This window comes from Rhinatrema bivittatum, chromosome 8 (assembly GCF_901001135.1).
Source record: "Rhinatrema bivittatum chromosome 8, aRhiBiv1.1, whole genome shotgun sequence".
Classification (NCBI taxonomy): Eukaryota; Metazoa; Chordata; class Amphibia; order Gymnophiona; family Rhinatrematidae; genus Rhinatrema; species Rhinatrema bivittatum.
In genome coordinates, this window is record NC_042622.1 from 39,493,495 (window position 1) to 39,515,257 (window position 21,763).

The 21,763-nt window shown below is 46.0% G+C and overlaps 1 protein-coding gene and 1 long non-coding RNA gene across 2 annotated transcripts in view; one reads left to right on the top strand and one right to left on the bottom strand.

The window, feature by feature from the left end:
- The window catches only part of CDH22 (cadherin 22), a 262,988-nt gene that overhangs the window by 198,154 nt on the left and 43,071 nt on the right, over nucleotides 1-21,763 (top strand). The gene's annotated exons all lie outside the window — the stretch shown is intronic.
- Nucleotides 900-11,597, bottom strand: LOC115097139. The gene is made up of 2 exons (XR_003858215.1): nucleotides 11,330-11,597; nucleotides 900-1,174 (listed from the first exon to the last, which is right to left on the bottom strand). It is a non-coding gene; the product is annotated as an uncharacterized LOC115097139 (long non-coding RNA).

A 21,763-nucleotide genomic window follows, 5' to 3' on the forward strand; every position in this document is an offset into this window, starting at 1 on the left:
AGGGTCCTGTTAGCCCCATGCAGTGCCATTCCCCCTGCTCCTCATTTACTGCTTTAAGAGCTGAGGGAGAGATCTCCGGGGGCTTGGAAGCAGCTGTTTACAGCACACACTGGAGCCTCCCCTACCGTCTCAGCCACAAACCGGGTTTCCTTAGCTTTCTGTCAAGGCCCAATTGTTTTGCCCCTGTGCCTTCCTTTGCAGACTGAGAATCACTGGAGAGACCAAGTTCACCTGCCAAGTAATATTATTAGATCATTTATTTTACACAGGGTGCCTAGCAGTTCCTGAGAAAGTTTTGGCATGCCAAGCTGCTGCTTGCTCTAATCATTAGGGGTGGTTACTGCCAAGCTTAGCTGTGAGCGTGCTATCTAGGATGGGCAACACTAGCCAGCATGATGGTGAGATCCTCGCTGTCTGCAGCGCTAGGGTACAGTCTGTGGATCCTGTGTGCCAGCAAGCAAAGCCCCCTGCACCCCCAGTCATCCCGTAGCAACTGTAACAGTGGGAATCAGGACTTCTGTTTGCTCCTGCAAGCCAAACACAGGCAGAGCCCATGCAATATCAGTGACAGGGCAGGCAGGTGCCAGTGTGCTGTGCTGGCATTTTGGCTGTGTTACATAAATGCAGGGAATCCAAGAGTGAAACATGCCAGGCGGTGAGGCTGGTGTATCTGATATGTCGCCACAGGTATCCCAGCAGACAACAGGAAATAATGACTTGTTGCCAGAATGCTCCAGCAAGTGTAAAACAATACACCCTCCCGCCATATAGTTGTATTTCACAGTGGCGTTTCAAGGTTTTTCATTCCCCCAGCCTCTGTGTATCTTTGCTAATTAGGAACCATAAAAATGAGACTGTGCTTCATCTATAAATTCATAGAAACTTTGTTCAAGAGTTGAAAAAGAAGGATTTTCTTCCGCTTTTTTTTTTTTTTTTTTGTAGTCTGTGAATTTGTTTTTTAGCTTGATGGCTCACATCTGTTAGAGTGTACGAGCAGGTCTCGGAAGCTCACATACAGCAGCTTTGGATATGTTGATTCTTTACAAGGTATCCTATCCTGCCAGGGATCCAGCTCGTTCCAGAAACCAATGCAGCAACTGGAAGTGTACAATGCAGATATTCTTCAGAACCTGAGAGTCCAGTTCTCCACTGATTTCTTTTTCCATTCACAAAACTGAAAATAAGAACAAACTCCCATAAATTTCTGCAGCTTTGATGTCTATAAATCTACTCTGCTCATCTCTAAAATGAGGCTTCTTTTATTTGCCTCCATTGGGGGATGTAACATTTTTCATTTCTGATATCACTGTTTACCAAAAACATAAGAATTTGCCATACTGGGTCAGACCAAGTGTCCATCAAGCCCCAGTATCTTGTTTCTAACAGTGGCCAAACCAGGTCACAAGTACCTTGCAGGATCCCAAGCAGTAGATAAATCTCATGCTGCTAACGCCCAGGGATAAGTAGTGGCTTTCCCCAAGTCTGTCTGGTTAATAACAGTTTATGGTCTTGTCCTCCAGGAACTTGTCCAAACCTTTTTTAAACCCAGCTATGCTAGCTGCCTTTACCACATCCTCTGGCAGTGAATTCCAGTGCTTAATTGTGCATTGAGTGAAAAAGAATTTTCTCTGATTAGTTTTTTAATGTGCTGCTTACCACTTCATGGAGTGTCCCCTAGTTTTTGAATATTTTGAAACAGTAAATAACCAATGTACATGTACCTATTCTATTCCACTCCTGATTTTTCTAGAATTCCATCATCTTCCCCCTCTTCTCCCAGCTGAACAGCCCTAACCTCTTTACCCTTTCCTCATAGGGGAGCCGTTTCACCTCCTTTATCATTTTGATTGCCCTTCTCTATACCTTCTCCAATTCAATTATATCTTTATTGAGATGCGGGACCCAGATACAGAATATTATGACATTCTCTGTTCCATTCTCACACTGAACCGAGGATTTCAAAGTATTGTCCACAATGATGTCACAAACACTGGATTGTGACCTCACCAAATGAGTCCTGCAAAAACATCTTCAGCATCCGACAGCATAAATGGGGGAATGAGAGGAAAAGCTTGAAATCTGGTAAAGTGGATGTTGATTCCAGACTGTCCTGGGATTCCTTTTAAAATTATTTGCAGTTTGTCTGCTTTCTGCTTTAGTGAATTCCATTCGTAGTACAGCCCATGCCTGTGTGCTCTCTCCGTAGCCCCCAGTTCTCAAACATGTCTGTACCTTTGTATTTATCCCCTCAAGTGTAGCTTTCAATACTCTGCACAGCAAAAGAGTCATGCAGGTGGTGCCTGAACCGCAAGCCTGTCTTGCTGTCTGATCCCACCGGGCTGTCTGTTTCTTAAGGATTAATTATGTGCCAAGAATAAACAGGGAGTGAATGCAGAAGCCAGGTGAATGGGGCTGTGGCGAACAGTGGAGGTACGTGGTGCACGCTGGTGGGGAGAATAGAGGAGGAAAGGAAGAAGATTCAGAGGGGGGGGAGGGAACTGTCTAACTGGCATTAGGACGGACAGAGAGGGGAAATCAGACGGGAAGAAAATATGAATGGAGAGCAGCTGAGCTAACGTGAAAGGTACAAGAGAGATTCAATGAAAGTAAAGAGAAGAGAGTGCAGTACTTTGCTCCTCTAGTAAGTGGGATTGTTTCAGGGCATTCTTTTCCTGACCCGTTTATCCTTTGTGCGAGACGCCAGGCTGACAGCATTAGGAAACCGATAGTCTAATGCAGGCAGTAGCTAGGGCAAGCTGCCCTACACTGCCCCGCCGTTGTATGTCAGTCCTATTCTGATCGGATCAGAGGGTCAGGGTCGGGGAGATCAGAAGGGATTCCGCAAGGAAACTGGGCCGAGATCTCCATCTCTGCAAACACACACACACACACACACAGACACACCCTGCAGTCACTCTTGATACAGGCCCTAGGCTGCATCAGCAGCGCTGACCCACAGATGAAGCTCAGTGGCCCTCTGAGGCGTAGTGCTACAGGGCATCATGTTGCACTCAGTATGGGGAACTCGTTCATGGTGTTAAGCCAACAGAGCATCAGGCCAGAGAAGGTTGAAAGAATTCTGGGTCTGAACTGAACCAAAGAGAAAACATGTTGGCAACTATTTGGGCTGTTTGAGAATTGCCCCCACCCTAGGCAGCTGCTCTGTGCCAGGGTGAGCTGGTGGTACAGAAGGCTGAGCTCAAGTGGGTACACGCTGCTGAATATGCCATGGCTACATGGCCCCAAGGTGTGCTGGTGCTCTGGGACAGCGCTGTTCTTACAGCAAATACAAGGTGACAAGAATCAGAAGTAAAATATTTATACACAGCATCTCGGATTTGGAGAACAAGTCAGTAAATGTTGCGCTTCCCCTCTGGTGCAGCTGCATGTCACATCCGATTACTTCAGAAGCCGGAGAGCATCTTTACTATTCTGACTTTTCACCATCAGCTGCTTCTGATTCATCCATTTTAACCATCCAGCCATTCCTCCTCCTGACATTCTCCTCAACGTTTTGTAATCATGAAATATTAATGAGGGATATTGAATTTAAAATACAATTTATGTCTAAATTCTCTGGTGGAAAGGGCAGTGGTAAAGGAAAACCTTTCAAAGTGGCAGAGGAGATTTCAGCAGGAAGCCTCTGAGCAGATGCCAAATAGCAGGTCAAAGCCAAGCAGGGGGGTTTCAAAAGCCTTGGGGTTTAGAACTGAGAGTCAGGGAGGAGGAAAGAAGTGAGGAGCGCAGCGCTGGGATGAGTGTCGGGGGAGATGAGCGCAGCGCTGGGGTTAGAACTGAGAGTCAGGGAGGAGGAGAGAAGAAGTGAGGAGCGCAGCGCTGGGATAAGTGTTGGGGGAGGTGAGGAGCACAGCCCTGGGGTTAGAACTGAGAGTCCGGGAGGAAGAAAGAAGAAGTGAGGAGCGCAGCGCTGGGACAAGTGTCGGGGGAGGTGAGGAGCGCAGTGCTGGGGTTAGAACTGAGAGGGAGGAGGAAAGAAGTGAGGAGCGCAGCGCTGGGATGAGTGTCGGGGGAGGTGAGGAGCACAGCGCTGGGGTTAGAACTGAGAGTCAGGGAGGAGGAGAGAAGACGTGAGCGCAGTGCTGGGATGAGGATCGGGGGAGGTGAGCGTAGCGCTGGGGTTAGAACTAAGAGTCAGGGAGGAGGAAACAAGAAGTGAGGAGCGCAGTGCTGGGATGAGTGTCGGGGGAGGTGAGGAGCGCAGCGCTGGGGTTAGAACTGAGAGTCCGGGAGGAAGAAAGAAGAAGTGAGGAGCGCAGCGCTGGGACAAGTGTCGGGGGAGGTGAGGAGCGCAGTGCTGGGGTTAGAACTGAGAGGGAGGAGGAAAGAAGTGAGGAGCGCAGCGCTGGGATGAGTGTTGGGGGAGGTGAGGAGCACAGCGCTGGGGTTAGAACTGAGAGTCAGGGAGGAGGAAAGAAGAAGTGAGCGCAGCGCTGGGATGAGGATCGGGGGAGGTGAGCGTAGCGCTGGGGTTAGAACTAAGAGTCAGGGAGGAGGAAACAAGAAGTGAGGAGCGCAGCACTGGGATGAGTGTCGGGGGAGGTGAGGAGCGCAGTGCTGGGGTTAGAACTGAGAATCAGGGAGGAGGAGAGAAGAAGTGAGCACAGCGCTGGGATGAGTGTCAGGAAGTGAGGAGTGCAGCGCTGGGGTTAGAATTGAGAGTAAGGGAGAAGGAGAGAAGAAGTGAGCGCAGTGCTATGATGAGGATCGGGGGAGGTGAGCGCAGAACTGAGAGTCAGGTAGGAGGAAAGAACTGAGAGTCAGGTAGGAGGAAAGAAGTGAGGAACGCAGCGCTGGGATGATTGTCGGGGGAGGTGAGCACAGCGCTGGGGTTAGAACTGAGAGGGAGGAGGAAAGAAGTGAGGAGCACAGCACTAGGATGAGTGTCGTGGGAGGTGAGGAGTGCAGCGCTGGGGATAGAACTGAGTGTCGGGGACAAGAGAGGAGCACAGCGCTGGGAGTTGAGAGGTGATGAGCATTACACTGGGGGTCAGAACTGAGTGTTGGGGGAGTTAACGAGCACATTGTTGGTATGAGTGTCAGGGGAGATGACAAGCACAGCACTGAGGGTTGTAACTGAGTGTTGGGGGAGGTGACAAGCAAAGATCTGGGACGAGTGTCGGGGGAAGTGACGAGCACAGTGCTGGGGGTTTATGACTGTCGGGGGGAGGTGGTGAGCACAACACTGGGGTTTATGACTGAGTGTCGGGGCGGGATGAGCACAGCACTGGGGTTTATGACTGAATGTCGGGGCGTGATCAGCAGCACTGGGGTTTATGATTGAGTATTGGGAGTGGTGAGCATAGCACTTGGGTTTATGACTGAGTATTGGGGAGGTGAGCACAGCACTGGGGGTTAGAACTGAGTGTTGAGGGGAAGTGATGAGCACAGCACTGGGGTTTATGACTGAGTATTGGGGGAAGTGAGCACAGCACTGGGGTTTATGACTGAGTATTGGGGGAAGTGAGCACAGCACTGGGGTTTATGACTGAGTATTGGGGGAAGTGAGCACAGCACTGGGGTTTATGACTGAGTATTGGGGGAGGAGAGCACAGCACTGAGGTTTATGACTGAGTAGGGGGAAGTGAGCACAGCACTGGGGTTTATGACTGAGTATTGGGGGAGGAGAGCACAGCACTGAGGTTTATGACTGAGTAGGGGGAAGTGAGCACAGCACTGGGGTTTATGACTGAGTATTGGGGGAAGTGAGCACAGTACTGGGATTTATGACTGAGTATTGGGGAGGTAAGCACAGTGCTGGGGGTTAGAACTGAGTGTCGGGGGAAGTGACGAGCACAGTGCTGGGGGTTTATGACTGTTGGGGGGAGGTGGTGAGCACAGCACTGGGGTTTATGACTAAGTATTGGGGAGGTGAGCACAGCACTGGGGGTTAGAACTGAGTGTTGAGGAGAAATGACGAGCACAGCGCTGGGGTTAGAGCTGAGTAGGGGGAAGTGATGGGTGCAGCGCTGGGGTGAGTGTTGGGGAAGTGATGAGCACAGTGCTGGGGTTAGAGCTGAGTAGGGGGAAGTGATGGGTGCAGCACTGGGGTGAGTGTTGGGGAAGTGATGAGCATAGCACTGGGGTTAGAGCTCAGTAGGGGGAGGAGATGGGTGCAGCACTGGGGTAAGTAATGAGCATAGCACTGGGGGTTGAGGGAGGCGAGGGGCACAGCGCTGGGGTTAGAACTAAGAGGCCACTATTCAAAAAACACTGAGCAGGTGCCTAACGCTAGGCGAATTTTCTGTCCAGCTTAGGAAGATAAGTTTTGGGCTCCTAAGACTGAAGTGTCTAAATTCAGGCCTATCTATTCGCCTACATTTAGGGATGTAAACTAGGCACCTAATTTACTTCTCCAAACTGCCCCGCCACTGGCCCCACCTGCTTTTTATCTCTGTAAATTTAGTCACTCAGCGCTGGTCAGTTTTCAAAGATGCCAATTTGGGCGCCAAACCCCTTTTGAAAATTGAGCGCCAAAAGGTAGATTTTAACAGCCGCGCGTGGGCGCATATGTATGCGCGTTTGCCAGCACACGCGCGTGAATGCGCAGATTTTATATTGAGGCGCGCATGTGCGCACGAATGTTGTCTTGTGCGTAAGCGGGGGAGGGGGAGATTTTAGTGGATGCGCGCGGCAACGCATTAGGGCCTGTTTCCCTGTTCCCTCCCAGTTCGCCCCAGTAAAGGAGTGGACATCCTAAATCCCCCTACCTAACCTGCCTTCCTTTTACCCTACTATCCGACCCCCTAAAACACCGCTGACTACCCTAAATTTTTTAAATTTTACTACTTACCTGCAGTCCATAGCAGCAGCAAGCGACACAGTTGTGGGATTCCGGCGCGCAAGCTTGTGCGCGACACTGACTTCATGACGCTGTCCTGGCCCCGCCCATGGCCCGGTCCCGGTCCGCCCCTTTTTTCCATAAATCTTTCCAATGCGCATACCGGGAGATACTCGCGTGGCTGTGGGCCTCTTAAAGTCCGCGCGCCCCAGTCACACGTATCTCCCGGATTTGCCACGCGTAGGGCTTTTAAAATTTGCCCTTATGTGCCTGGGGCAGGGACTGCACAGCTGTGGAATTGATTGGATACTTTTCAGACGTTTCCTCATATAACCCTTGCATTCCCCCTGCTTTAATTTACGAGTCCTCGTATTTTCTCTCCCCTGATGACTCCTCTGTCATTATACGACTAATTAGTTTAAAAGTTTTAAGTATGGGACAACCCGACATTCTGCCCTGGCCGTGGAAACTGAATTAACCATCAGGTTTTCTGAAGGTAACTTCCTGGCCAGTCGTGGCTTTGCTGTCCATTCAGCCACCAGGTGGCCCGTGGCAAGCACAGGGAGTAGTTTTGCCAACTATATGGGTATAAAAGCCTCCCAGTGCATCCCCTGTCTGTGTGCTACTCAACTGAAACAAGATGGGTAACTTTTGAGATCTACATTACAAGGGAGTACTGGGTAATTAAAAGGGAAATAAGAAGAATAATCTATGCATGGAGGTGAATTAGACTGGATGTTTTATTTAGGGGGACAAACCATTCAGTAAGAAATGGTGTGTGTGTGGGGGGAAGGAAGGTCAGTTGGCCATAATGGCCTCCCAGAGGGCAGGATTTAGGTGTCTTTTAAGAGCTAGGTCCTGTGTGGCTCAGAGCTGATCAGTCAGTGTATAGGGCACAGCAGCTGATGTATCACCCCTCCTATTAAGTTGCTCCTGGGTGTGTGGCAAGCAGGGATGTGCTGTTTTAAAACAACATGGAAACACCAATGATATTTGTTACATCATTTTGTATTTCCCATCTGTCATTTTAGTATGCGCTATTCACAATATTTAGGAAACAGAGCATCCAAAAAGCATGTGCGTTGTAAAAAAAAAACTATATATAGCATACATTAAAACTAAACTAATTATAAACATGGGAAAACAAAACAATACAAACAACATAAATCTGAAACGATGTAACGACACACAATGAAATTGTTTTTCCATGTACATGCCTAGTGGCAAGCCAGATATCATGGCCTATGCCATACAAGATTGAGATTTAAGGAAACGTCTTGTGACGCACAGCACCCACCTGTGAACAGGAGTGGTTTATTGTGCTTGTATGAAATGGCCGATTTCAGGGCAAAAGGCTTGGGCAGAGTGACCCCAGAGAGCCACGCGATGAGTTGAAGGGAACGCAGCATAGTCACGTGATCTATTTTGCCCAATCACAGCACTCTATTTCCAATGGCTGCTTTAGAGAACATTAGAATGCACCCAGGTAATTGTTTTTCGGGGTAGCTAACTCTTGAGCCAGGTAAGCTGAACTTAATTATTTCTTTACTTGGACCTGACAATATCCCTTTAACAACAACAAAAAAAAACCAAACTGTAAAAATCACCGCGCTCTGCTCACCGTGCCTCTTCCCCTCCAATACCCCCATTCTGCCTTTTAGGCTGAGTTAAACATGGTTCTGTCCTTGGATCCCATCACAGATGGCCAAGAGGATAAATCTTTGTCTTGGAATGCAAGCTGTTTACTTTTCCAGGGCTAATATTAGTGATTCTCTCCCTGTCCTCCTCTCTGCTTATGTAAAGTGATGAGAATTCAGTGGCTGCTGCTGCTGTGTCCATGGCTCGCATAATTGAGATGATAAATCTTCCTGCCGCAAACGGCCTCTAATCAGAGTATTGTGTTGTGGCGCCATTTAATTACTCACATGCCTCGGAGGTAGGGCAGGACCCCAGGGACACCAGTTCTGCTTACAGATTCCCTGCTGTCACCTGCCACTTCTGCACGTCCCTCCATGTGCACGTATGGCGTGCTGCCTACTCACAGCCAGCCAGGGCCTCTGACCATGCCATCTTGTGCCATTCAGCAAAGACTCTCCGACGTGCAGCAAACTGTATAGAGGGCTATGGGGCATGGTGGAGAATTTCCTTCTGAACTGTCTCGTAATGGGTCTAGTGTCAATTTTCCGCTAAATATTTCTGCTCTTCTGAATGACCTCTACCCTGAAGACACCGTACTGCCTTGTGGCGAAAGAGGCCTTTAGGGTCCATGGATATAATTTCCTGAGGTTTACCCTACGTGAGTTGCCAGATGATTCCATGTCACCCAGGATACACTGAGCCAGTCCTGGGTTCTACCTCCAAACTATGTGCATGGAAATGAAGGTCCTGTTTTTCAGACGCACGTCACTCTGCACGCAGGGAGGCAAACCCAGCGTGGACTCGGCCTGTCTTAAAAGGCATATTGCCATCTGGTAACCTTTCTGCATGCCTCCAGCTTCCCCCTTTCCTTCTGCTTGCATGCAAGCAGATATCCATGCACATGTATGCAAACTCCTCTTCTTTCACTGACTCCAAGCCTCTTAGAAAGATTAGATCATCAAACTGTCTTTTAGTGGGAAAGGAATTTAATCTCCCTGTGTAGGATTGCCATCTGGCTCCATGTCATGAGAAACAGGCACATCCAGTCCTGGTTTTATCCTGTTAAAGTAAACTCTTAATAGTACCAGCTAAAATTCTTAAATATGCGAAAGAGAAGGGGTTTCAAAACCACCTGAGGCTCAGCTAATCTATTTAGCTGATAGTGCCCTGACAGATCAATCATCAGCTCTAAGAAAGCTGTTTTAAAGTGCAAACCTTATTGTGTTTTAATGCTTTGAATTATGTTTTTGATGATTTTATACTGTTGTTTGTAACAAATATTGTTGATGTTTCTTGTAATCTGCCTAGAACAGGTTCTGGATATGGGCAGAACCTCGTATAATAAATAAACTTTATAAAGAGCAAAAAAGATGTGCACATAAATGCAAAAGACCAAAATTCACACAGGCTCGGTATATATAGGGTTGCCAAATGCCTCCAGATTTTCAGGACAGGTTGATCCAGTCCCGGTTTTACCCCATTGCTTGCTGGGACTTATTCTGATTTCCCTATTGCATTCCCTAAGAAAAACAAAACTATAAGTACCTGCATGCAGGGGAGTAAAACCATAACTGGATCGTGTCCTGAAAATCTGGAGCCAGTTGACAACCTTAAGTATATACTGCAATTGTCACAGTGTCATCTTACAGTTCATTAACCCCTAAACAAATTTCATCAAAACACTGGGAGAGAAAAGCGCACATCACATCGCAAGGGTGCCATCACCAGCCAATGATTCATCAGTGGAAATTCATCTGAAAAATACTTAGCTTATTCTGGGTATCACAAAAGCGAGGACTTCAGAGAAGCACATCAATGTCTACAGTTCAAAATCTCTAGCCGTCAGCCGCTCAAAAACGTCAAGTATATCAGATGACATCATCATCCTCGGGTCAGAGTCCACAACCACTCAACCCATGACAAACAACACAATTTAGCCACCAAAAATTCTAAAAAAAAGAATTGTTAAGAGAGTTACAATTTAAATTTTGTAAACCGTTATGATGGCTTTAGCGAATGACGGTATATAAAACTCAATAAATAAAGAAATAAATAAAGAGGTGTTAGTGTGGAAATCACCCAAGTCATGAGCATGATCACATCTATAATAAAAGCACAGGTAAGTCTGGGTTAAGGACCTGAGAGAGCCACAGTTTGAAAACGATGGAGCCATCGTTGTTTCAAACGAAGCAATTGAGTCTGTAGGTCCATCCCTCCCCAGTGGGGAACACGCAGTCAGTGGCTTTAAGCCAAAACTTGGAGAATGTATTATCAAATTCCCAACAATGTGAAGCCCCCTTCTCTTTTGTGTTGTAAAGAATTTTAGCTGGCACTATTTTTTTGAACTTTTTGTGTTGCCACTTTTTGAGCATTGTTTATTGGTTGTGGAGTTTTTTTTTCCTTATATTTTGTTTTGTTGTACCCTATTGCATGCAGGGACTTGTAGTTATGATTGTCCCATTGAGGTCCCTATGAAACTCAAAGCTACATATCCCTGCAGACATTGAGGTAAAGCCAGGACTGGACTGTTCCTTGTGACCTGGAGCCTGGTGACAACCCTATCTGGGTTCATTCCTGGGATTGCTTCCCATCACAATCTGCTAAATCTTTACACACACACACACACTCTGTCTCTCTCTCTCTCTTTCCAACATTGCCATATACAGGAGGGATCTCGGTGTTCCTTCTGTGATTCCACCCTCTCTTGCACTGACACTGGCTTCACAACACCACTAGAGATCTGTCCTTTCCTGGGCTAAGCGCAATGCAGTCCCCATAGTCCTACCTTTCATTTGTTAACCCTCAAGATGTTCCCACTCTTTTTTTTTTTCCCTCCCTTTTAGAGGCTGCATTTTTTTTTTTCCCCATAAAATCAACTACAGTGTTACTGACCTTAGAAGTGGAGGCCGTTCTGAAAACCCAGTGTGCTGAGCACAGCTCCTCTAAACCGCAAAGCTCCCCCACTGTCCTTTATTTTGTAAGTCTGAATCCATAAAAGAATCCCACAGTCAGAGTGCTTTGGTGGACATAAGGCTCAGGGTCCTGGATGTCACTTGTGGGTTTTCATAATCCCCACTTTTGGTCTCTGCATGAGCTAGTGAGACCTCCTCTTTCCTTAATCTCTTCAGACTAATGGCGCTCTGGCTCCTGCCCGGAAACAGAGTCTCTCCTTCTAATTTAGGAGCTCGTCGGGACTAGACACTGCCTCTCTTCCTACTGTCAATCACATTTCTTCCAGACTGACATCAATTAGGTTAAAAATATTGAACGTAATTTTGCCTGACACAACATATTGCAGGCTCGGCAAAATATAATTTATTTTAGAAGAAGAAATAATTAAACTAATTTACATGTCAGTCAGCTAAACTGGGAAAGGGAGGGGAGAGAAGGGGGCTGCAAGTAAGATCAGACCTATGTCAAGTGCACACTTCCTGTGTACACAGCTTGAGAGAGGAATGACTTATGTGGTGCCAGCTACCTCTTTTTTTTTTTTTTTTAAGTTTCTTCAGCAAGAGAGTTTACGGTCTTTTCTGAAACCAGTTTAAACCAAAAGAAAGAACGTTTCAAATATCTTAGAATACATTTAAAATTGGTTTCAAACTACTTTCAGATGGATCTAGTGCGGAAAGCTGAAGGAGAAGTTAAATACGTTGTAATGATCCGCTGCTGCGGTCTGAGGATGCCATATTTGTATAACTTTCTGGTCAGTGTGACCTCCTGTCCCCTCCACCCACCAGCCACTCACCTTCCCAGACTCCTGTCTGTCTGCAGCTGCTTCTTCCTCCTCTTCCTGGCCCCACAATTACACCTCTTCCTCTGCGCAGCCAGTACAAGCACTCTTGAGCCCAAGAGGCTGATGACGCCTCCTATTCCTCCATGAAGGCCGAAATGCAGGCGACGATGCAGCCTCTTCCTCCAGGTACAACCCCCGTACATGTAGGGGTCACCCAAAGTGTGGGGCCAGGGCGGCTGCCCCAGTTCCACTGTCCCCTCACCTAAGGGTGGTCCTGCTGGGAGCATGGGGTTCCTTGATATCTGCAGCAGGAAGTTAGGACAGATCTTGGACTGTGGGATAAATCTTATTAGTACTCTAGGATTTTTGCTCAGTTCAGGGTATAGACCATTTTGAGATCCACATTATTGAAAATCAGATTATTTCCTATTTATCAGAACCTTTTTACTGCTTTTTTTAAGTTCTTTTTTTTTTTTTTTTTTTTTTTAATCAGTTTGTAAAGATGGCTCTGGCTTCTGAATAGGAAAAGCAGGATAACAACCCCCAGAATGTTTTCAGTGGGAGGTGAAAACCAAAGCAAGCTAAAAATGTCCCGATGCCGGTGGAATCATCCTGCCCCAGTCTGGAAGAATTCCCTGGAAATTCCTCCAGTGCTGCAGTTTAGTAGATGGCGCTCAGAGCTAGGGACCTGGAAATCCGTGATTATGTCACCCTGTCTGCTTTGCATCGCGTGACCTTCAGCAAGTCACATAGAGGGCAATTTTCAAACTGCCCAAATACATGCAATGTCTGCAGTAATTTTTTACCTACCGTACTGACTTTGAACCAGTTTTCAAAGGGAAAATGTTCCCTTTGAAAATTGCTTTCTACCTCTGTAATGGGCATTGAAATAAACACTTTATATCAGCCAGCAAAGAAAAATCTTTATTAGTAAGATATCTTAGGAGCAATGTGGATTTGCCATAACAGTACAAGACAAATGCAAAGTGCGAGAATTCCTTGGCTGCAAGAGGTATATACTGTACATCACCTCCCCCAAACCTGCACACCAATGGGTTAGTTTCTTTGTAAGCGTAACATTTTTCTAACTGGTTAATATTTAACTTATCAGCTAATAATACTGCATTCTTGTAAGTCACACAATTTCTTGTAAGTTGAGCCCAGAAGGCAGAAGCAAAACTTTAGGTTGACCTTTGACATACTTTTACATTCTCACTAACCTTTAACATACATCAGCATTCTTATAGCTCTTGGCCATTTTCACAAGTCTGAACAGTCCTCTTATACTGCTATAATCTTTCTGTTTCTTCACCGCCTCCTTGAAGCACACTTACACCACCCTTTTTGTGTGAATACTTTTTTTTTTTTAAGTAAATCAAAATTCAAAACTGTGCATACTGTTTCAATCCTTGCCCCAGGAGACAGCTCCCCGAAAAGCAGTTAAAATTGCGTGTTCGTTTTCCTGCAGACAGAGCAGGCTATTTTCAAGAAGCCCATTTCTGTGGATAAAGCGTTGTTTTGCCAGTAGAAATGAATTTCGAAATTGTCTTCAGAATCTCCCTGTGCTTGAGTTCATGCTTTCTTTTATGTTCGTACTTTGTTACTGAGACAGGGGCAATATATCCAACATGTACAGAAAATGCTTCCTACCAAATAACAACAAGTGTACTGAATCACACACTTCCCATTTTCTCCCCAAAATCAAACCGTCATGCACAAAAACAAGTTTTTTTATCTCATCATTTCCCCTCCAGCCTCTCACCCCAGCCCATCATTATTGAAATATTAAACTGAGTCATCAGCAGAGAAGTCCAATGCACATTTGTTCCATATGCACTATCCAACCAAGCAGCACCTCCTGCCCCACTCCACCTCCCCTCCCAAACCCTCAAAAAAATTGTATGTTTTCAAAATCTTATATACATATGACATCCTCGATATATCTCCCACATCCCAAGAATCAAAATAACAAATTAGAGACAATTATCTCACTTCTACCTCAAAGGGTTAGTGTAGCAATGTAATCATCCCAAATCAACAGAAAGATTCTTTTTTTTTTTCTTTGATGAATTTTTTTTAAAAATTTATATCCATGGAGTGGGGGCATTGCAACTGTGCTGTTGATCTTATGTACCTCGAGGTGCGACTACAAATAATTCTTCTCGCCGCACCGGTTTCTTCTGGCAGAGATGAACCTCCTCTTGTTCCGTCCCTCTTTTCTGTGTTTTTTTTTCTATTGATCTACAGCAGTGGTTTCCATTCACAGGGGATGTTCCAGCTAAACAGTCTTCCTGCAGTGCTGCTTTTCTTTCCTTTTCTTTTCTGCGGTGCTTCCAAACCTGCAATTTTCTCTTTTTGTCCCCCACACATTCTTCTTCAGTTTCTTTTTTAAATTAATTTATTTGAACTTAAATTCCGAGAATACATCTTATTGGGAAAAGTGAATACAGTTACAATGATTATAAAACATGAAGAAACGATCACAAAGAAGTGCCTTGCTTATCACAGATAAGTCCACCAGTTATCATGGGATAGGGCAATCAATATTCCAAGAAAGCTACAGACTAACAGTAGACGACAAAGCAAAACTCCCTAACTTATCAGCGCCCACTGATAGTAAGACAAGGTAACCTTGACAATTTAACTCTCCGTTTCAGAGGCATTCAAGGAGACAGAAAGCGGAGTTCCTTCGTGAACGTGTTTTTTGCTAAGAAAGAGAACAAGTTGACAGTGGGGGGGGAGGAGCAAGATGGTTGCCACGCTGTAGATGTCCTCCTTTTTCCCTTTTAAATCTTCTGCAGAGCATGCTGATATGGGTAAGAGGAAACATGCTGCTTTCCATCTGAGCCATCCCGCTGCTTACCTGTTCATGGATCGCTTTGTGGTGTGAGAAGAGACGACTTCTGTTCCCTCCATGGATGCGTTGCCATTGGAGGCCGCAGTGGCGGTAGAAGGGGGTTGCTGTCCTCCCAGGCAGGGGAGATCTCTTTCAGCCTGGAGGAAAGGAGGAAACCCGCTGTGGTGGAAAGCCCTGTAACCTAGAGATGACATCAGCGCTGGAATTGGTTTGGGCAGAATCTCCAAGGGGGCAGCGCTCGGTGGCTTTAGAGTTTTGGGGACTTCCCTTGTTGGTGTGCTGAGGAGTGGAGCTGATATCGGCTCTTCCGCATCTTTCCAGCAATCTCCTGAAGGTGCTCATTTGAGTTCAGCCCACTGGTCGTTTTCCTTGCAGAAACCTGATGTCTTTACATTGGAGGCTCTTACGTGAGATTGAAAGCTTGAGTAAGATCAGGACAGTTTATGCAGTTTTGTTCTCAATAGGGGTCTAGGGACTGTGCTGACTGATTGCATGCAGAGATTAGCAGCCGCAGAGTTAATCGTTGGCAAAATCCAGCAGGAAAATTAATATCTTAATGAAAGACTACTTGGTTCTACATAATAGGCTGGAAAATTCGGAGAACATACTGAAACAGAGACTCCTTTCTCGGTTAATTTCCCTAAGTCCTTTCTCGATTAATTTCCCTAAGTGCAAGCGATATCTGTTAGAAATAGTGAGAATTCCTCCAGACTCTGTGCCGTCTTTGACCAAGGTGTTTTATATGCTTCTGCCTGGGGGAGAAGCTAAAAGTGAAGATAAGGCCGACTTTTCTACTGTTTCATCTGATAATTTTGATCTCACTGCTTTTTTTGGAGAGTTCTGGAGGTATTTTTGTAACTCCTGCCACGTTGGTTGTGAATTTGGGACGTGAATCTGATTGTGGTCAGATACTAAAGTTGTTTTTCATGTGCAGGAATGATTTATTTGAGAAGCTGGAGATTAGGATCTTTCCTGACGTGGTGAAGGCCACACAGAAGACGAGAAGGGAGTTTTTGAAATTTCCCCTGCAAATGTTTGATTAATTATAAGTTTGTCTTCTTGGAGCCTGCACAATCGTCCCTTTTCTTATGTGATAAGGTGCTGTATGCACTCCTAGAGGCTGAAGTGTGTGATAAGTAGCACTCTGCTCTTTTCGAGTGACCTCCTTCTTTTGTATAAGAAGACTTCTCTAGAGTTTGGCAGTCTTACTTTCTAGTATTAAATTTCATTGTATTTTCTTCTGTTTTTGTTCTACTTCCCCCTTTTGTTAGTGGACGTTATAATGGAAGGAGTATTGTTATTGTAATAGATGGTTTGCATCATATATGCATGACTATGGGTTGGGGGGGTTTCGTTCACATCTCATTACTTTTCATACTTTGAAGATGTATTTCTTGGTGGCATTGTCATAAAATTGCATAATTAAAGAGCTAAAAAAAGATTCTGGTATTTAACTAAACATTTAGATGGATATTTAAAAAAAAATTACAGCCTAATTTGTAACACTTTTGGCCTTAGCAATAAAAACTGTTTTCTTTCCTTTTGCGTAGCTTTTGTTACATCTGGAAAAATTCTAATTTTTAAATTAAGAAATATAATTCCACTCTCTGTTTAAAAAAGTAACTTCATTATCCAGTTCTAAGACTACATTCACAATCAATGTTGCAGGAACTGTTTGCAGTTCTGCCAAGCTTTCTAAAAAGGTTGTTAAATCTAAACTGTCGGATGAAAAAGTGGATAGTTCAAATTGATCTTTGGCCTTATTCCTCTCTTGGATGGTGGCTCGTAGAAAGTTCTGGCACTTGAAGGCAATGACTCAGCTGGAGTTTTTAAAACTGCGTTTTTAATTCCTTAAACATTTCTATAACTGAAACCCTAATAGTTTTAAGAAAATGGGTTGAATGCAGATTCCTGAGCTTACTTATATTTTCCAAATTTCCAGCTTATTATGCAAAAGTGTAATATCCTTGACCAAAACTGATTCATTCGATTGTACTTTGCCAAGCTTCTTGTCCCTTGCGTCCAGTCTCTTCTTACAGTCTGCCAAGCCCCTCTCCTGGGGGTCAGAACCTTCTCAGTAATAATTTGCAAATGCATGCATAACTGCAGTATTTGGCTGGAGAGGGACCTGCCCAGATCCTCAGTGGCATAAACTTCCTTGATACAGTTTGAGGCATATTGCAGTTACCTAAATGAAATAACACCAGAGCCAGAACAGGTCGCTGCAGAAAACCGGTATTTCTGCGAGCACTTGTGACGGGATCTGTTGCTCGGTGCAAGTGGATAAAGCTGTACTGTTGTAAGGCAAGTTTTTGGATGAATGTATGTATTTTGTTTTATTCTGTGTTAGATTAGATTGACTGTGAGGCAGTTATAAAAACTGTGAATGAAATAAATAAACAAACCTACCTTCAGTGATGGTCCATGACATCAAACTATGTCATAGTTCATTTACTGTAATCCTAGTCTTTTTACACCTCTGGAAACCTGTCTCAACATGGTTGTGAGAGCAAACACTTGATTGACACAGTTTCTCCAAGGATGAGCAGGATGGTAGTCCTTGCACGTGGGTGACATCATCAGATGGAGCCCGGCATGGAAAACTTCTGTCAAAGTTTCCAGAACTTTGACTTGGCATATTGAGCATGTCCTATATCACATATCCATGTGGGGTCCCTCTTCAGTATGTTTTTTTCCACGGACCTGTTGCATTGCAGTTTGAGTGAGCTCTTGGCTTTTTTCTCTAAAACTTTTTGAAAACGTTTTTCCCTCTATTTGTTTCCTTCAGGTTTTCGCATTCCATTTATGCTGGGTTCTTCTTGGTCCCTCCCGTAGCCTCCTCAGCTAGGTTACTTGCATTTTGGATAAGTTTCTTTTGCATCGACCTCTACCTTTGTGGAAGTGCCTCATGCCCACCGATCATCGCAGCCCACCATCTTCATTTTTGTATCTCTTTTTTTTCGCTTCTGTCATGGCCACAACCAGTTTAAATCAATGCCCCCGAGGCCCAAGGGTCATGTCTATCATGGACTCCCATGATATATGTGTCCTCTACCTGGGGGCATTGCATGATGTCTGGGGTTGTTGCAAGAGCATCCAAATGACCCCGAAGGGACGTCGTGCTCACTTTGATAAGATGAGAAACTCTTTGAGTTGGGGAATTCCAAGCTATTGACTTCGGCATCGGCACCAATAGACCTTTGAGCCACACAGATGGACACCACACCATCGACATCAGTAGGACCATCGATTCCATTGATGCTGCCGGTGGATAGAGGCATCAGAGACTGGCCACACTTAGTCTCGTCTGGGTCGAAGAGATCGCGTTCCTCATCTTTGACCTCAGCACTGGGGAAAGACCAGGCCAAGCATCGAAGGAAGACAAGGAAGCATCGGCACCAGTCTCCTTTGATGCATGGTGCCAGGCATGGGATGCACCGGCTCATGCCGTAATGCTCCCGAAGCGCCTCCGCAGCGAGGAGCACCCATCCTCCATCAATGCCAGGGGTCCACGATGGTCTCCACCGGTCCTGGTGCCAGTCACCGATCCATCTTGGGGAATCGAGAAAGATCTGGCCACCCCTCTGTTGCGCCCATCGCTTCCACCTTGCTCATCCTAGGAAGCCGAAACCCCCGGGAGGAGCCCTAAGAAGGGGGTGTACTGTTGCGCCCTTTGGTCGCAGGCGGCTGCGACCTTCGCTGCTCACCTCCTTTCTCTCTGCAGCTCCGAATCTGGGGAGAATGGCAGCCTCCGTTTCCACATACCGACCCTCATGCCGTGCCCGGGACGGCGTGGGCGCTCCCGGCAGCCATCTTACATCCGGGGTTACCTAAGGCACGCGCGCTCGCGCCTGTCCCCTTCCTAAACGCGTCATGGTGGGAACCTCGGAGGCGTCCCCTCCGCATGACGTCATCCGCTTACCATACTTAAGCTCAGCTGACTTCTCGCAATATGAGTTAGTAAGGATTCCTGTCCTGCTATTTCTGCCATTCTGTCCTTTCTGAGTGACCTAGGTACCCACTCCTCGGGTGCCTTGCCACACTCAGGGCTATCCGCTCCTCAGAGAGCCATTACTACCTGCCTCACTTCGTTACCAGTGAGTCCTACATCATTCTTTGCTCTTCCAGTCCCAGGCCTCCTCGGTGCCTGATATTCCAACTACCTCCACAGTATCGGTGTGATTATAGAACCTGCTCTTCTATCTTCGTAGCACGGATTTTTGGGTTATCCCGCTTGCGGGCCACTACTGGATCCTTCCTGTCTTGTGCAACTACTTCACCGGCTTCCGGCCTACCCTGCGCTGTGAACCACTACCGGAGTTGCCTGCAAAAGCAAGACTAGAGAACGTATTCACCAGACTACTTCTGGCTCTCTTTAAGTCAGTTTTTGATGACCCCGCTCACCAGTCTATTGCCGGTTCAGCACGCCTGGATCTACAACAGGGAACCAAATCACTCCCAGACTACGTGATTGAATTCAAGATCCTGTCTTCCAAACTCCTATGGGATTCAGGTTGCCTAAGATTGTACTTTATTATATATTATCCGTTCATTATTTCGATATGTTCCATGTAAACCGCCTCCCCGGCGATAGTTATCTCTGTTAAATGTGAACCGGAGTGATATGTATTGTATACAGGAACTTCCGGTATATAAAAACCAAAAATAAATAAATAAATATTTCTACGAGGTCTCAATTCCCGAATAAAAGATGAACTTGCTGCCCGGAAGTTACCTGAAATTTTAAGCTCACTGATGGACCTTGCTGGGCGTATTGACCACCGTATACGTGAACGCTCGATTGAGGTAAAACCTCTGAAGAAGCTTGAATCCAGTGGTATCCATTCACGGAATCTGCCACCCACTTCGGTCCAGGCTGCACCTAGTCCTGAAGAAGAAGACAAACCTATGCAATTAGGCCATAGTCATCTGACCGCCAAGGAAAGGTGCTTTCGTAAAAAGATGGGCCTGTGCATGTATTACGGGAAGACCGGCCATGCAATTCAAACCTGCCCTATCTGTCTGGGAAATACGCAGACCTAGGATCCGCTGGAGGACTCTTCCTAGGTCTAACTGCTCCTTCTCCTCCACTGACTCTTCCTGTCTCCAGGAAGAGAATAGGAGGAATAGCCTAGTGGTTAGAGCAGTGGACTATGAACCAGGAGACCAGGGTTCAAGTCCTGCTGTCACTCCTTGTGACCTTGGGCAAGTCACTTTACCCTCCATTGCCTCAGGTAAGCCCTCTGGGGATAGGGAAATACCTACAGTACCTGAATGTAAACCGGTGTGATATCTCGATTGAGATCGAATGTCGGTATACAAAAATAAAAAATAATAATATCTCTGGCCCTCTCGAATTCACCACTCAAGCTCTGGTCGACTCGGGTGCAGGTGGGAACTTTATTCTCAAAAGATTGGTAGAACACCTATGACTCCCTACTGAGCCAGTACCCACACCGCTGCTCCTTTCATGCATTCACAGCGAGCCCTTGCCTGGAGAGGTTTCGCTCACGACACAGCCTATTTGCCTCCATATGGGATCCTTGCATACAGAGACCATCAAATTCCTGGTTCTCGAAAAGGCCATCCACTCCATAGTGCTTGGCATACCTTGGCTACAAGATCACTCTCCTCAATTTAATTGGTCATCTATGGAGCTATCGCAATGGGGCCCTGACTGCCATGACAGATGTCTAAAAAAATAACTCCACTGCCATGTATGGCTACTACTTCTGCTCCTCCTGGTCTACCACCACAGTACGCTTCCTTTCAAGACATGTTCTCAAAGCAAGCTACAGTTGTACTTCCACCGCATTCCGAGCCACCCAGAGGAAGAGTTTATCCACTCTCCCTATCAGAAATTGAGGCCATGTTGACTTATATCCAAGAAAATCTGCAGAAAGGGTTTATTAGACCCTCCAAATCGCTGGCAGGAGCCGGATTCTTTTTTGTTGGCAAGAAGGATGGATCCCTTCGCCCTTGCATTGACTACAGAGGTCTGAATGAGATCACCATCAAAGACCGGTACCTCTTACCATTAATTTCTGAATTATTTGATCGGCTCCAGGGGGCGAAGATTTTCACAAAATTGGATCTAAAAGGTGTCTACAATCTCGTTCGTATCTGTCAAGGGGATGAGTGGAAAATGGCCTTTAATACTCGCGATGGCCACTTCAAATATTTGGTAATGCCTTTTGGCCTCTGTAATGCCCCGGCTGTATTTCAAAATATGATGAAAGAAATTTTGCGTGATCTACTGTACCAGTGTGTGGTCGTTTACCTAGATGACATCCTCATCTTTTCCCGTGATGTGCAAACCCAACAAACTGATGTCATTACTGTCTTACAGCGGCTTCGGGCCAAGCTCGAAACGTGTGCTTTTCATCAAGTGTCTGTTCCATTCCTTGGGCATATCGTTTCCAGTAAGGGTTTTCAGATGGACCCTCAGAAGACAAAAAGCATACAAAACTGGCCCCAACCCACCGGTAGCAAAGCTCTATGCTGCTTCCTAGGCTTTATAAATTATTATCGCACCTTTATCAAGGACTACTCAACCTTGACTGCTCCTCTCATGGCTATGACAAAAAAAGGGGTTATCCTTTCACATTGGTCTCCTGAGGCCATCTCTGCATTCCAAGTGCTCAAAAAAGCCTTCCTCCAGAAACCCTGCTTACGCCACCCTGATCCGCATAAGCCATTCATTGTCGAGGTGGACGCCTCAGATGTCGGTGTTGGG